The following is a 15030-nucleotide window of genomic DNA, read 5'->3' as shown; positions in this document are numbered from 1 at the left end:
TTTGGTAGAGTTCTTTGAAACTACTGAAACAAGTAGCAATAGTAAGAAAGGCTTGAGTAATAAAAAATTCAGTAAAATGAACTAGATTAGGAACTGAAAAGACAATACTATCCCTTCTTAACACTAGGAAAAAGGGTGAGGTTGCTTGCTAAAGAAAGCAAAATGAATCCACTCCTTTTTCCACCTAGAGAGTAGAATGGCCAATAACCGGAACACTATGTCTGTATTTAAAAAGAAATTTTGCAGTAATGACATGGATAAAGCAGAAATGCCAGTTTCTGCAAAGCCCCTAACTGTTCCTAATGTTTTCTTAAAAAGTTTCTTTAAGGGGCTCCTGGGTGGCTTGGTGGGTTAAGCCTCTGCCTTTGGCCCAGGTCGTGATCTCAGGGTCCTGGGATGGAGCCCCGCATATGGCTCTCTGCTCGGGGGGAGCCTGCTTCCCCTCTATCTCTATCTACTTGTGGTCTCTCTCTCTCTCTGTCCAATAAAAGTAAATAAAATCTTTAAAAAAAAAAAAGTTTCTTTAAAACTATCCATCAAGATTTGCCTTAAGAAAGTACATCAATATTCTGTCATTCTGATGAAGCTTACCTTCATATGATAATTTATGATTATAATGATAAGAAATTACAAAGATAAGGATTTTGTACATATTTATATAGTATAAATATTTCTGCTAATAAGTATTTTGGAAAGTTTGACACTATTAGAATATAATTTATAACTTAGTATTGCTAAATTCATGATTATTTGCTTAATTACTGAGTATTGTTAGGTATTTCTACTATAGTGTGTATGAAAAGTTAAATTTAATTTGTGGAATCTTTATTAGAAACAAAACTTAGCATAAGGAACATAGTAATTGTTTCTAGGAAATGTAAGAATGCAGTTAAGAATCCATTTGACAATGAAATTAGTTGAATGGAAATGGGGGGCTCCTTAAGAAGGTGGGTTTATCAGAGAATCCTAAAGTAATAATTTTAATCTATGAGCAGTAATGTGCTATGGGCATATACATACTATATGGAGCAGTTAGTTGAGAATTGAAAAAGTGAAGGAAAAACTGTCCCCCTTCAGACCACAGTTACACAGGGCTAAAAAGATAAAAGGCTATGTCTGATTCTCCAAGTCCTAATCTGATTTATATAATTAAGAATTTAAACACATGATGTGTTGTCTTTACAAAGGTAATTGTTGTTAAAACTAAAATTCATAATATAAAAATTTGTTCAAGCTAAAACATTAAACACTTTATTCCTATAAATGACAATTGTTCTAATATATTTTGGCCAAAACAGTCTCATCTTTCCGAACTAAATGTTTAACTTGGCAATAGCTCACTTTAAAGACTTCATGACTATCAGCTTCTATTTAATTTTGATGAAGTTATAAAATCATTATTGATTTTTCCACTGCATCTGTAAAATGTGTTTGAGAATATATTATAAAAATTACTATTTAAAAATGTACAGTGTCTACATTCTATAAAGTAAAAGCTATACTTACTTTAAGTTGTAAAAGATATACATTAGGATTATAATGAATAAGAGGGCACTTTTGTAGGGAAAAATCCTGTCTTCTGGAGTAGCCACAATGAATCCACACTAGACCTAAACAACTGTATATAATTCTGTGCAATTTATTTCTTCATGGAAAGTTTTAGGTTTATATTGGTTCTACCAGGAAAGTTCCTTATCTTCAGGCCAATATTAAGAAACATTCAGATAACATTTGATAATACTTTATTTTTCCTTTGAACCAAAAGTGCATTGCATTGTCTGTATTTCAAGACATTAGATCTAAACCAAACTATATTACTTTAACTGAACCAATAGTTATTTTTTAAAAGGCACAGCTTTAAAAAAAGGTGATAAAGTATATATAGGTTTTCAATATGAAAGTAAGGAAAAAACCTGACTCTTAAAAGTTTAAAAAGGTTTAAAAGATGGCATTCTTTGGCATCAGTGTACTGAGAAAAGAAAGAAAGACATATGCCCCTACCTCACAGCCATATGATTACATTAACATTTTTCTATTTACTCTGCTATGTAGGAAATCTATCTTCATATACTAGGAAACTTTATTGGGAATAGTACAGAGAATGTTTAAGTTTAAAAAAAAAAAACTTTCTACTAATAGTCTTGAAGGTAAAAAATAAGTTTGGAGGTAAATTATCAAAAGAACTGCAGAGAGCACCTAGATGAGAATGGCAAGGCAATAAAAAAGTTGATAGGGATCAATCTTGCCTGTAGCCACCCACCTATAACAAATGGGCAAGAAACATTACAATCTAGGAAAGTGAGTTTCAAAAGTAATCATGAATAGCCTTCAATTCCCATTCTGGCAGGAGAAATACTACTGTAATCTCTGCCATCTTTCTAAAGCTCCTTGGGACCAATTCCTAGAGACACACTTATAGCCAGTGCAGATACTGCTGATTCTTTCTTCCCTGCTCATCTGTACCCTCCACTTAGGCTTGGACTGGGGGAGGGCACAATGAAGCAGAACAGCCTGATAAGCTCCTACTATTCCACGGTAGGCTACTGGGAGTTACTGAAATGTTTTATTAAAAAATTTTGGAATAGATCTGTCTGCTAAGCTGGTTTCTCCAGAAAACACCCTGTAGAACATACACCAGAAGAAAGAACAATGCATATTTAACAGACACATTCACTATTTTTCTCCCTTAACCAGATGTTTAGGCTTGATTCATCATTGAGAAAATTGAAATCAGGGAGGAGATTTTCAAAGGCATTGGAAGGTCCTGATCGCTCAGACCCCGAGAAGCCTGAACGGAAAGATTAAATAAAGTGGATTCCAAGATTACCAAAGGATCTGCCCATTACAGGAAGCTCTTGGTCTACATCTTATTCCTGAGAAAAGCACAGAGCCTCACAAGGTGCTCTATGATCATGGCCACCTGTGGGCGTATCATGTAGTCACAGGTTCTCACACTGTACTGATCACACCAACGATCACACCAACTTTGCCATAGAGACTAAAACCAACAACAACAACAAAAACTTTCATTTTTTTTTCTTTCATTAAATCTTAAATAGTGAAGTCTGAAAGGCAGCTGTTGTTTATACATCTGTTCAAATGAAAGATGAAAATTGAAATCTCCCTTTGGGTAAGGGCTGAATTCTAAAAAAAACTCTAAAAAGTAATAAACTTCCTTGTCTTTGCAAAGCAGGGAATGAGGAGTACTATAAAAACATATAGCACATGTAAATATATTTATTCAATGGCATCTGAGTTTCTAAAAGGACAAAAAACCTTTTAAGAATCTTTGTACAGGTGTGAAAAATCTCTTATCCTTAAAGTAATCATTCAAGATTTTTGCCTGGAGGTAGGCAATATTACTGTAAATGCAGTTTTCCAATATTCAGGAAAGACAACTATGAGCCCTGAATTGTCATTACTCATCCTCTGGAGAAAAGCCAGCTGTTTAGAGGAGTCACCACAAATACATATTAAAGTCAAATTTTCCGCATGTTTAAAAATGACATTCAAATCTGAAAAAAACACTTCGATGCAAATTCCAAATCTTTTTTGGTTTTGGTCTGCTTTCTTCCTGGAAGAAATGACACATCTCTATTTATATATCTCTATATCTCTGTATCTATCTATCTATCTAGTTTTTAAAAAGGTATTATTTATTTATTTGACAGAGGGAGAGAGACATCACGAAAGGGAACACAAGCAAGGGGAGTGAGAGAGGGAGAAGCAGGCTTCCCACTGAGCAGGGGGCTCGGGGCTCTATCCCAGAACACTGGGATCATGACCTGAGGCGAAGGTAGACAATGACTGAGCCACCCAGGTGCCCCTATATCTATATATTTTTAATAGTGCTTTGCTTTCTGGAAGAGTCACAACAGGACAAGTTTATATTGGCTGTCCTGAGCCTAGGTTCCTTTTCTATCCACAAGAGGCCATTTCTCATTTACTGACAGATCTACCCATCTAAAAGAACAAAGTGACAGCCTTGGGAGAGCAGGTGAATACTGTGGAGCAGACTACAAGAAGAAATATAAAAGCCCCATCTCCTTGGGATCTGTGACCCTGAAGGGACTGCCATGGCAGTCATCTGTGGAAAAGGCCAGATGAGACAGTGGCAATCACCAAAGTCTGCAGCCCAGTAAAAGGGAGTGTTCACGAACACCCTCAGTCCTATGTGGCAGCATGATCAGGGCATAAATTCCCTTTATTACCTCCTGCAGAAAAAGGCTAGAGCGGGATCTGGGGGCTTCTGGGATAAAAGTGGAAACACTGGACTCGGGCCCTGGGGTTCAGGGGAAACTCGGAAGTTTTTGTATCTTTTTGAGCCTCACTACCCTGGAAGATAATTACTGATTTGGGGATCAGGATCTAGGGGATAGGAATCTGGATCAGGGACTCCCATCAGTCTCTTCCATATTTAAAATTCATAATTCTATCAGTTCTTATAGGATTTCCAGAAAGTAACGAATAGGTCCTTAGAATCTTATAGCCCTGACACACTTTTGAATTTTTATATGTCTTAATTACAGTACTGTAAAACTTTCTCTAAAGACTATTTGGGCAGGGAGCCCAATGTGGGATTTGATCCCAGGAACCTGGAATCATTCATGATCTAAGCCACAGGGAGATGCTTAACTGACTGAGCCACCAAGGCTGCCCTACACTTACTTTCTTTTTTAAGATTTACTTATTTTAGAGAGAGAGAGAGAGCGACAGAGAGAGAGAGAGAGAGAGAGAGCACACATAAGAGAGTGAGTGCTCGAGAGCAGGGGAAGGGGCAGAGGGAGAATCTTCAGTGGCTCCATACCTAGTGCAAGTCCAATGTAGGTCTCAACCTGGGGCTCAATCTCAGGACCCTGAGATCATGATCTGAGCCGAAATCAAGAGTCAGACAGATGCTTATCTGATTGTGCCACGCAGGCACCCCATTTTTACACTTTAAAAATTATGAAGGACCCCAAAGAGATTTTGTGTGGGTTTTACCTATTAAACATTTAAAATTTTTATTAGTCTGTTAAAAAATCAATAACATGTTTTTATAGTTTTTTTTTAAAGATTTTATTCAAGAGAAAGAGCAGGAACAGAGGGGAGAGACAAAAGGAGAGGGAGAAGCAAACTCCCTTGTTTAGCAGGGAACCTGACGTGGGGCTCGATCCCAGGACCTGGAGAACATGACCTGAGCCAAAAGCAGACACTTAACCATCTGAGCCACCCAGGCTCCCTGAGAGTCTACGTTTTACCTTTCTGTAAATGTCTTTAATAGCTGGATTCATAAAGCACAGCTGGATTCTCATATCTGGCTTTTGCATTCAATCTGTTGCAACAAAGTAACTTTTGGTTGGAGTATCTGAAGAAAATCAGTATCACAGAGATATGTAGTTAAAAAAGGGATGAATATTTTAATAATTAAATATTAAATTAATTAAAAATAATCAAATATTAAAATATTTACTATTTTAAATATCAGATAACTGGAGATATTCTTTTTTTATACTGTATCAAAACTCAAGGTTAATTTCATGTAAAACCTGAAACTGTATCAGTAAATTTTTTATATTGTTAAAATTAAAATTCATGAGTATATCTTGTTTTTTTCCCCAGCATGATTTTGTGGTATCGTTCACTGGTCATTTGAAAATATCAATTAACTGAGCTATGCAGACCTTCAAAACGTTGATACATTCAACTGTACAACACCGGAAAACCATATGTGTTGTTATCATCACCTACTGCATCAGGAAAAAAAAATCTTTTAAGTATAGGGAAAGTGTTATGGTCATGGTTTTTCAACATTTTAGTTTTCACTCGAAAGCCTGACTTTTATTGCTGACAACATGTACTGCCCGTTGTTTTCTTTGAAGTACAAATAAAACTCACTACGTTCATTTTAAAGACATTATCTACCAAATATACAAATTTGAATAACCAGTATGCCAGTACAAATGATGTTTTATAAAAAAAAAAGTGACTAGTTCCGTTTCCAGCTCAATTAAACAAATGCTTATGTACACTTCCTATTTTATCAAACAGAATAGAAAAAAAAGATGAGTATGAAAGGGTTGAGATTTGACAAAATTAGCCATTTTTTATCAAAGATATAAGTTCATCAAGGATATTCATCAGAGAAGCTAGTTTTCTTTTCCTGCAAATATGTAACAGTACAGAACCTAAAGGCCATGAGGTATCATGGGGGCCACAGCTCAATTCACACTGAGCTGCCAGCACTTTGCTCACCATCGCTTTTGCACCATTTGTACAAATGTTAACAAGTGGAAAGTGTACTTAGAAATATTCTGAAAAAAGTTCTGACCTTGCAGACCCCTACAAGAGCCTCCAGTATCTTAGGGGTCCATTCCATGGATGACACTTTTGAGAACCACTCATCTACCAGAAACTGACATGCCTTCATTCAGCACATACTTGCTACCTCCATGTTGGAAAACAGACCAGGCTGATCCAGAATGGGTATTGGTTTCACCCAGCTTTAGGTCTACACCCAGGAAAAGGCTCCCGGCTTAGCGAGGGAAAGCAGAAGAGTCTTTCTGTCTAGAAAAATGATTAGCAGCTCCAGGCCTGGCTCTTGGCCTTCTTCACCAAAGAATGGTAAGATATTCTGCACATGTTGAAAGTTACTTGTCAGAGTATAAAATCTTACATTTTGGTCTGTTCAGGTCAGTTTGGCATCTTTTGATTATTGCTCTACATTCAAGGCTTTTCATGATCCATTCCCCCTATACAGCCTTACTCTTTCTGATGTCCAATATAGGCTGGTCTGGTTAGGCTAGTCTTCTCACTACTGCCAGACACATCATGATGTTCACTTTTGGAGTCAAATTTCCTTAGCCCTGCCTTCTGCCCAGCATAGTCCTACCAATTCTTGAAGGTCCAGATGCATGAGACTTTCCTTGCATCTTTTTTTTTTTCTTGCATTGCTATTTCAATTTCTCACTTGATAGCTTTACTATATAAATGGAATCTACCAGGTGCTTCAATAGCGCAGTAGGTAGCGCGTCAGTCTCATAAATGGAATCTACCTTGATTTAAGAGTTAATGTAATCACACACAGCAGACTAAGCCAAGTAGCAACAATGTTGCATGTAGACCAAAAATCCTAATTTCACACACCAAGGGAATACAGCAAAATCAAGGGGCCCTCTTTGAATAGGTAGGACCCTTATACTATTGGAAACTATTTTGATTGCTTAGATCTTACCTGTGCAACTGGATCTATACATGCCTCTAACAGAGAACAACCAGATGTGTGTGTGTGTGTAGGTAGGTATGTATATGTATATATATAGAGAGAGAGAGAGACAGGGAAAGTGAGGAGGAGAGGGAGAGTCCTGAGTCATGTACCCAACAGCCTTCCAATAAATGAATGTTGGATGAATATAAACTTACACAAACATAACACAAGTAAGAAAAATTTTTGGAAGACAATTCACCAAAAGCAAAATTTCTTCCTCTGAAGGTATTCATTACTTCACCTGGCAACAATAACAGCATAACGTTAAATACTGAATAAAAGTAGGATATGTCCTTCCAATTCCATTTTTAAGCAATGGCTGCCAGAGTCATGAAAATTGTTTACAGATTAATTGAAAGTTGATTCTGATAGTAACTTGGCTATGAGATGATGATACCTTTAAAATAAAACATCAACATACTAACAATTTTGACATAAAATCTGTGAGAGATGACTCTGGTTATGTTAACAGGGATATCAGCCTCATCAGGAAATTGGCAAAAATATCACAAATTCCATAAGAAATTTGCAAAAGAGTCTCAAATTTCGTATTAGATCAAGGACCACAGTTCAAACCTATTTATCCTGCCTAAAGCCAATCCACCACAAAAAAATTCATGTTTATGTTAAAAATTCCTCCCATTTTTTATTTTTAGAATCTCTTTGAGAAGGTTTTAGTTAGTGTCTATTAGAAACAATTAAAATTAGTAAGCTCTGATTGAATATCTAGGTACTAGGTACCTAGCTTCTGGGAATAGAAGAGTAAGACTCAGATCCTAACACAAAAGAGTTTCACAAGCTAACCAGGAATATAGTGGCAAACATTGTTGATGGCCTTACCAACAGCCACTGTTACTCTTTGTTGTCTGGACAAAAGTGGAATTCTCTTAGAGAAGTGTTTGGGGAAGATGGATTGCTCTCTCAGTTTTTGAGGGGGATAAACTGAGGTTAGGCAAGCTAGTAGGCATGTTTTGCAGGAAAGACCGTTCTCCCCAATAAAGGGAGACAAATATGAAAAGAACCACACCTTTCTGTCTTTAGATACATTTGTATGAGAAAATGAGTTCTTGAGATGCAGTAGTTATCCCACAACATGAGGCAAAAGGCCCAGGGACTAAATGGTAACTTACTAAGAATAGTGGGACAGAAGATGAGAGAGCCTGAATCCTTACAGTGTCACTGATCTGTAGCACTAAACCTGGACATAGCCACCAACAGACTGGCTATTATGTGAATTAGCTCAATAGTCCATTGTATAGGTTACTTTTATTAATTAATCAGTTAATTAATCTTTATTGAAGTAGAGTTGACCTACAACATTACATTAGTTTCATAGTGATTCGAGAAGTCTCCATGTTATGCAAGGCTCATCACAAGCATAGCCGCCACCTGCCACCATTCAGTGCTACTACAATACCATTGACTATATTCTCTGTGCTGCACCTTTTATTCCTGTGATTTGCTCATCCTGTAACTGGAAGCCTGCATCTCCCACTCCCCTTCACCCATTTTGCCCATCCTTCTCACCCCTCTCCCCTCTGGCAATCATCAGCTTATTCTCTCTATTTATGGATCTGTTTCTGCTTTTTGTTTATTTATTCACTTGTTCTGTTTTTTTAGATTCTGCATATAAGTTAAATCCCATGGTATTTGTCTTTTTCTGTCTGACTTCTTTTACTTGGCATAATATCCTCTAGGTTCATTCATGTTGTTGCAAATGGCAAGGTCTCTCTTTCTGTTTTGTTTTGTTTTGTTTTTGGTGGCTGAGTAAAATTCCATTGTGTTATATACCACATCTTCTTTATCCATTCATCTATTGATGGACACTTGGGTTGCTTCTATATCTTGGCTATTGTAAATAATGCTACAATAAGCATAGGAGTGATATATATATTTTTTGAATTAGTGTTTTCACTTTCTTTGGGTAAATATCCAGTAGTGGAATTACTGGATCATATGGTATTTCTATTTTTAATTTTTTAAGAAGCCTCCATACTGTTTTCTATAGTGGGTGCACCAGTTTGCATCCCCACCACCAGGGCACAAGGGTTCTTTTTTCTCCACATCCAACACTTATTCTTGTGTTTTTTATTTTAGCCCTTATGACAGATGTGAGGTGATATTGTGGCTTTGATTTGTAATTGCCTTACAATTAGTGATGTTGAGCATCTCTTCATGTGTCTGTTTGTATAGGCCACTTTTAGATGGTTATTCTATTCCTTGCAGCTGAAAGCATCCTGTAGACATACTATAATAACACACACTACAGTGATAAGTGCTACCATACACACACACACACACAAATGAAGATGAGGAAGATATTCACATTGCTTTGAAGAAGCCTGAGGGGCAGCCATCATTGATGACCAAGGGGCAAGAGTTCAATAGGCAAACGCAGATGAAATGGAATTTTATTTTATTTTTTAAAAAGATTTTATTTATTTATTTATTGACACACAGAGTGAACACAAGCAAGAAGGGGAGCAGCAAGCAGAAGGAGAGGGAAAAGCAAGCTCTTCACTGAGCAGGGAGCCCAATATGGGGCTCAATCCCAAGAATCTGGGATCATGACCTGAGCCAAAGGCAGATGCTTAACCAACTGAGACACCCAGGTACTCAGAAATGGAATTTTAAACAAAAGAATCACAGGAGCAAAGGCATGGCAGGGTTCAAGTCCATGGTGTGCTTGGAGATTGGTTTATAAGCTGAAGGCTGACCAGAAGAGCCTGTTTATCTTTATATCCCCAATGTCTAGCATAGTGATTTATACAAAATATCAGTAACTTTGAATGAGTGTAGCAGAATGAGGCTGAAAAAGCAAGCTGGGACCCAACTGAGATAGGCCTTGTGTGCCATGGAAAAGAAGCACAAAAAGACATTTCACAGAACTTTGGAAGACAGAAAATTAAGGCCCAAAGTGACTGTTTAGATGTATTATTACTGCTAAATGAGGAAGCTCAAAGTCATGCATGGGTAGGGATATCTTTTCTGACACGGTTACCTATGTTCTCCATTCTTGAGTGGTTTCCTATTCCAGCACTATGGCCAACAGATGACAAAGAGTGAAAATGAATACCAGCCTTTATGCTGCTCTAAAATGACTAATATGCTTATATGATCTGCCAGCAATACCTAGTTTTATATTAACTTGTGGAGCTAAAAGTGCAGGAGCCTTGATGTCGTAGTGAAGATGATTGTGCCTTATGTAATACTTTTGTGCAGGAATTCCCAATGACCAACATTTTGTGAACTCTCACTCTGTGCTGCCTGTTGCTAAGTCATGGTGTTTATGAAAGTGTACACCAGATAGTTTTAAGTATCTAAAAAAAATTTTTTTAAGTAAAGGATACATTCAGTCCACCTGGATTTTTTTGTTCAACTGCTAAAGTGAGGATGTTCTTCATAGGCAAGTTATTTTGGAAAATTAGACTGATTTTTCATACTGGAAAAGTAAAATGGAGTTAAAAAAAAAAAAAGTAAAACCTCCAAACCAAAATAGAAGCCAAAGGAACTGAGGGAAAAAGCACAACAGAAGATAGAAATGTTGAAAGACTATAGGCATCTAAACTTACTGATATTATTGGGCCTGAGGGAAATCACTTACCATCTGATTTTTAAAAACCAGTAAAAACAATTCATTTGCATTAAATAGTCTCCAAGAATCCTCCAAATTCTGAAATGCTATGATTCTCTTGTCTTAAAATTTTGTTTTATTCATCCTATAAAAATTCAGAATTCAAATGCATAGAGACAAGAGTCTCAGATGACAAGGCAATAGGTGTTTCTATTAAGTGGCCATGTCCAATTGATACCACGGTTTTCACAGAGAGATAAAATATAATTTGAAAAGGGATGTTATGTGTTTAACTTTCTTTAAGTCACTAGGTAGAGTCAATCACAGTTCAATGAGATCATATATCTTTAAGTTTTTATATTGTTAATGAAAAAGCATTATTTGAAGAAATAGTATTTTTTAACTATTTAGAATCTTCCAACTATTCTAAATGGAGAAATTGTTTTAAGAAGCAACATCTATCTTCTATGCAATTGGAACAATGACTGACTAGAAGAAGAGTTAGAATCCAACTACATCTTGTTAAGCAAAGATTATTGGTGTCAGTCCAATTCATTGTTAAATTAGTTTATAATTCCTTTCAAATGCATTTTTCCTATAGAATTCTTCATGAAAAGTGAGCCATAGCTCAAGTAGGTCCTTCATCTATAAAATTAGAGAACTAGACATCTTCTATGGTTTTCTAACACATGCTATTGTTGGTACTATTAACAATAAAAATCATATTAGGACATTGTAGGGAGTCTCACTCATTGCCTTTACTGATCAGCAATAATCATAATTACAAGAATAGAAATTTCTATCATCTTCTGAGTAATTTCAATGTCTTTCTTGCAAGAAGCTGAATATGCTTTGTACACAAGCTCAGCAGTCAAGTTACTCCTTTAATCCTGGTAACACCACTGTGAGGAAGGATGTCATGTCTACTCACAGCCACTAGCTAGGAGGGGACTAGGTGTGTGTATTTAAAGTTAATATCAGAGTCTCCTTCCTCTGACTAGGTAACAGGTGTTCTTCATGAATTATTACTATCTTTCTGAATCAACCCTAGTTCCAAAGATAGAAAGTCTTCATGCCCACAAACACACACACACACAAAATTAGAAAAATCTTGATCTCTACTCAAATTACTTGAAAGAATAACTTTCTGATACAAATATCATAAAATTAGCATCTAGCTATAGAAAGAAAAACGATAAAACCATAAGAAATCTCACCCAGTAAGAGTTAATTTTGTTCCATGCTGAAACCATAAACCTTCCTTACTCAACTACTTCATAAACCAGTCATTTGTGAACGATTACTTTAAACCATCATGCCATTCACTATTCTGAAAAATAGGATAATGGAATGCTATATCTCCCCAAAGTCGACTTCATTATAAACAGTCCATCCCTCCTTGCTGACTCCAAAAGCTGTATAAACATACTGCAATCAAATCCACCATAGCTCATAGAAATCCTTTCTTAAAGAAATCTACAAAATGCCAATCTAATGCGAATACAAGAAAGAGGAGTTCTTACTAACACAACATTTTGTATTTACAGTATTCTGAGCAGTGCTTAAACCTGCACGGGTTATAAAAGGCACCCTTCCCCACGCTCCCCCGGGCCTGGGCTGACAGAGTGCTTAGGCCTCTCATTTACACCACACTGCAATAACATAAAGAAGGGTTTACTATTAATCCAGGTTTTACTACAAAGCGACCCGTTATTTCTCTGTCAAACACTGGCAAGAGTGCCAAGTGTCTGTCATCCAATTCAGGGGATTAAGTCTTCTTTTATAGTCTGATACTTGTACCAATTTATAAAAATACAGATATAGTTTCTTAGAGTTGGTCACAGTCTATATTTTGGCGTGGATTCAGGCACAGAGGTTGACCATGACAGCTGGCAGGAAACGGAGGGGAGAATACATCCCCTCCTCTGGGTCACCATGTCTCAGTTGCCATAGTGATTAATCCTTAATTGAATGCTGTCTTTGTACATTTCTTTTCAGAAAACTTTAAGTATACTTAAGTTGAAAACATGCAGTTGATTGAAAAAATGAGGCCCCACACCACAAACAGGTATAGCTAAATTCTGTTACATACTTCCATATATTAAAAGGACAAATTAACTTTAATAAAGGTATTATCAGTCAGTCCTTTGAGATGCTTAAAAACATTTCTTTCTGGTCTGAGTTTAAACCGAAACCACCCACATTTTCCCTCTTGTTATCAGACATCTCATCTTTTAAGATAAGCTGTCTTCAGAAACGGCTCTAAAATATCTAAACTTAAGCCAAAACGAGTTCTTATTTTATATGTTTGTATTACTAAATAACCAAGTTTGATTAGAAATTTATTTTAGGAGAGACAGGTTTTCATTCAAGACATCTATATAATATATAAGTTGAAACCCATTTATAAAAGTCTGAACTATAAGAAACACAGAAAAGATAGTATATTTGAGGCCTTCTAATATATGGCTGAATTTGAAAAGCAGGTTCTGAGCTCTTGTCATTTTGGTTATCAATAATTACATCAAAAGGACTGAGAAACTCTAAAAGGATCATAGGAGTTCATCTAGGATTGTGGTGTACATTACTTCTTTTTTGTAACCTTTCCATTTAGTTTGTATACTCCTTTGCAATTTAGTTAAAAGCTCCTACTTACACTCAACTATAGTATTCCTTGGAGAGTGAAACACTTGCATATTGTGACTACTGTTAAATGTATGTTGCCTTCATACAAGTAAATAGGATTTGTTTCATTTTCTTAGGAAGTGAGACAACACATCTGCATCTGGCTGCAGACACACACACACACAGACCACACGCAAGCATATGCACACACACACGCACACACAATCTTTTCAAACACAAATAAAGGTCTCTAATAAAACTTTGGTGACAGACAAGAAGCACTCAGAAGAATTCTCAGTAATAAAGATTCTGGATGTGAGCCCCAAGATGAAAGATACTGTACTGTAGGTGGGAGGTCTGGGGATTTCTGGAGACTTTAGAAGCAAGAGGTTTGCAGATATTTTCTGACACTATGGCTGAGCCTCTTTTGCTTTGTTTCCCTTTACCTTAGTTTATTCTCCTTTCTTCCCATAACAACTTTCAATTTTTTTGAAAACTGCAAATTCACTATTGCCACCACACGCTATCGCCACCACCGCTCTACAGTTCTCTCACTGAGTGACATACATTATCTCTAACCAAAGATGATGGTGTGTTTCGGTGACTTACTCATTAAAGGTGTGTAAGTAATTTTGACCAGATATGATGAAATCAGTGATTATGAATTTGTTTACTTGGAACTTCTGTGAGATGACTCTGAAATGTCATCAATATCTCACCTATGTAAAGTAATACTATTTTTTAAAAAGTCTTTCCAGTTATCCTAATTTAACCATCTTTATAAATAGTTTTAGTAAAAAGAGAAAAAGGATACCACCATAGTTCCATCTCCCTGACATTACTGAGGTGGTATTTAGTTTCCAGAAGATTTATAATGATGAGAACCAAGAATATGATATACAGAGATAATATGAAAGGCTAGTCTGATGGTAGAGTGATGTCTCACTCATTTGAATGTCAGCAGCTATAGAGATATCTTGAATTAAAAGGAGTCACTTCAATCAGTGAATCAAAATAAAGTAAATCTATCAGCTTTACGCAGAAAAGTTACTAATATCTCCAATTCTAATACAGAATATTTAGAATAAACTAATATAAATTATAAAGTACTGATGGCTTTCTATTTTCATAAGCAAAATCTCAGTAGTCACATATAAACTTCTGAAGGATATTCTACCATGAATATTCTTGTTTTTCTTTTTAAGGGAGTCCAAAGCCCCAGATTTGCTAATATCACCCATTCTTTTATTTATAATTAAATATGGTTGCATACAGCTATTTATGGATTATTTTTCCTCAGTGATACCTCCCTTCCAGGGGAATTAGAGACTAGACATTAGTCTTACCCAGTGATGACAATACCTATTTCTCACTGAGTGCTTACTTTGTGTCAGGTACCGTCAAGGGTGTTTTACCTCATTTAGTTTCACAACAACTTTTTGAGGTAAGAAATATAATTATTTTGTATTTTAAACACAAAGAAATTGAGGCACAGAGAAAGTAAGTGCCTTTCTCAGGGTCACACAGGAAGTATGAAGTAGAGCTACAATCTAAACTGACATTCTGAATGGAGTTCACGCCATAG

The 15030-nt window shown here is 36.2% G+C and overlaps 1 protein-coding gene across 4 annotated transcripts in view; it reads right to left on the bottom strand.

Moving 5' to 3' along the window:
- Window positions 1-15030, bottom strand: part of ERCC6L2 (ERCC excision repair 6 like 2) — a 135819-nt gene that overhangs the window by 15309 nt on the left and 105480 nt on the right. The window contains exon 18 of one of the 4 annotated variants that reach the window (XR_001177085.2): window positions 5241-5347. The exons of the other annotated variants lie outside the window; for them this stretch is intronic. The gene's annotated coding sequence lies outside the window, so the exon portion shown is untranslated. The remainder of the gene's footprint in view (window positions 1-5240; window positions 5348-15030) is intronic. 4 annotated transcript variants of the gene reach the window in all.

The sequence above is a fragment of the Mustela putorius genome, unplaced genomic scaffold (assembly GCF_011764305.1).
Source record: "Mustela putorius furo isolate JIRA1106 unplaced genomic scaffold, ASM1176430v1.1 tig00000876_pilon_pilon_pilon, whole genome shotgun sequence".
In the NCBI taxonomy this organism is placed as follows: Eukaryota; Metazoa; Chordata; class Mammalia; order Carnivora; family Mustelidae; genus Mustela; species Mustela putorius.
The sequence above is the reverse complement of the archived record's forward strand: the minus strand, read 5'-3'. Positions and strand labels throughout refer to the sequence as shown.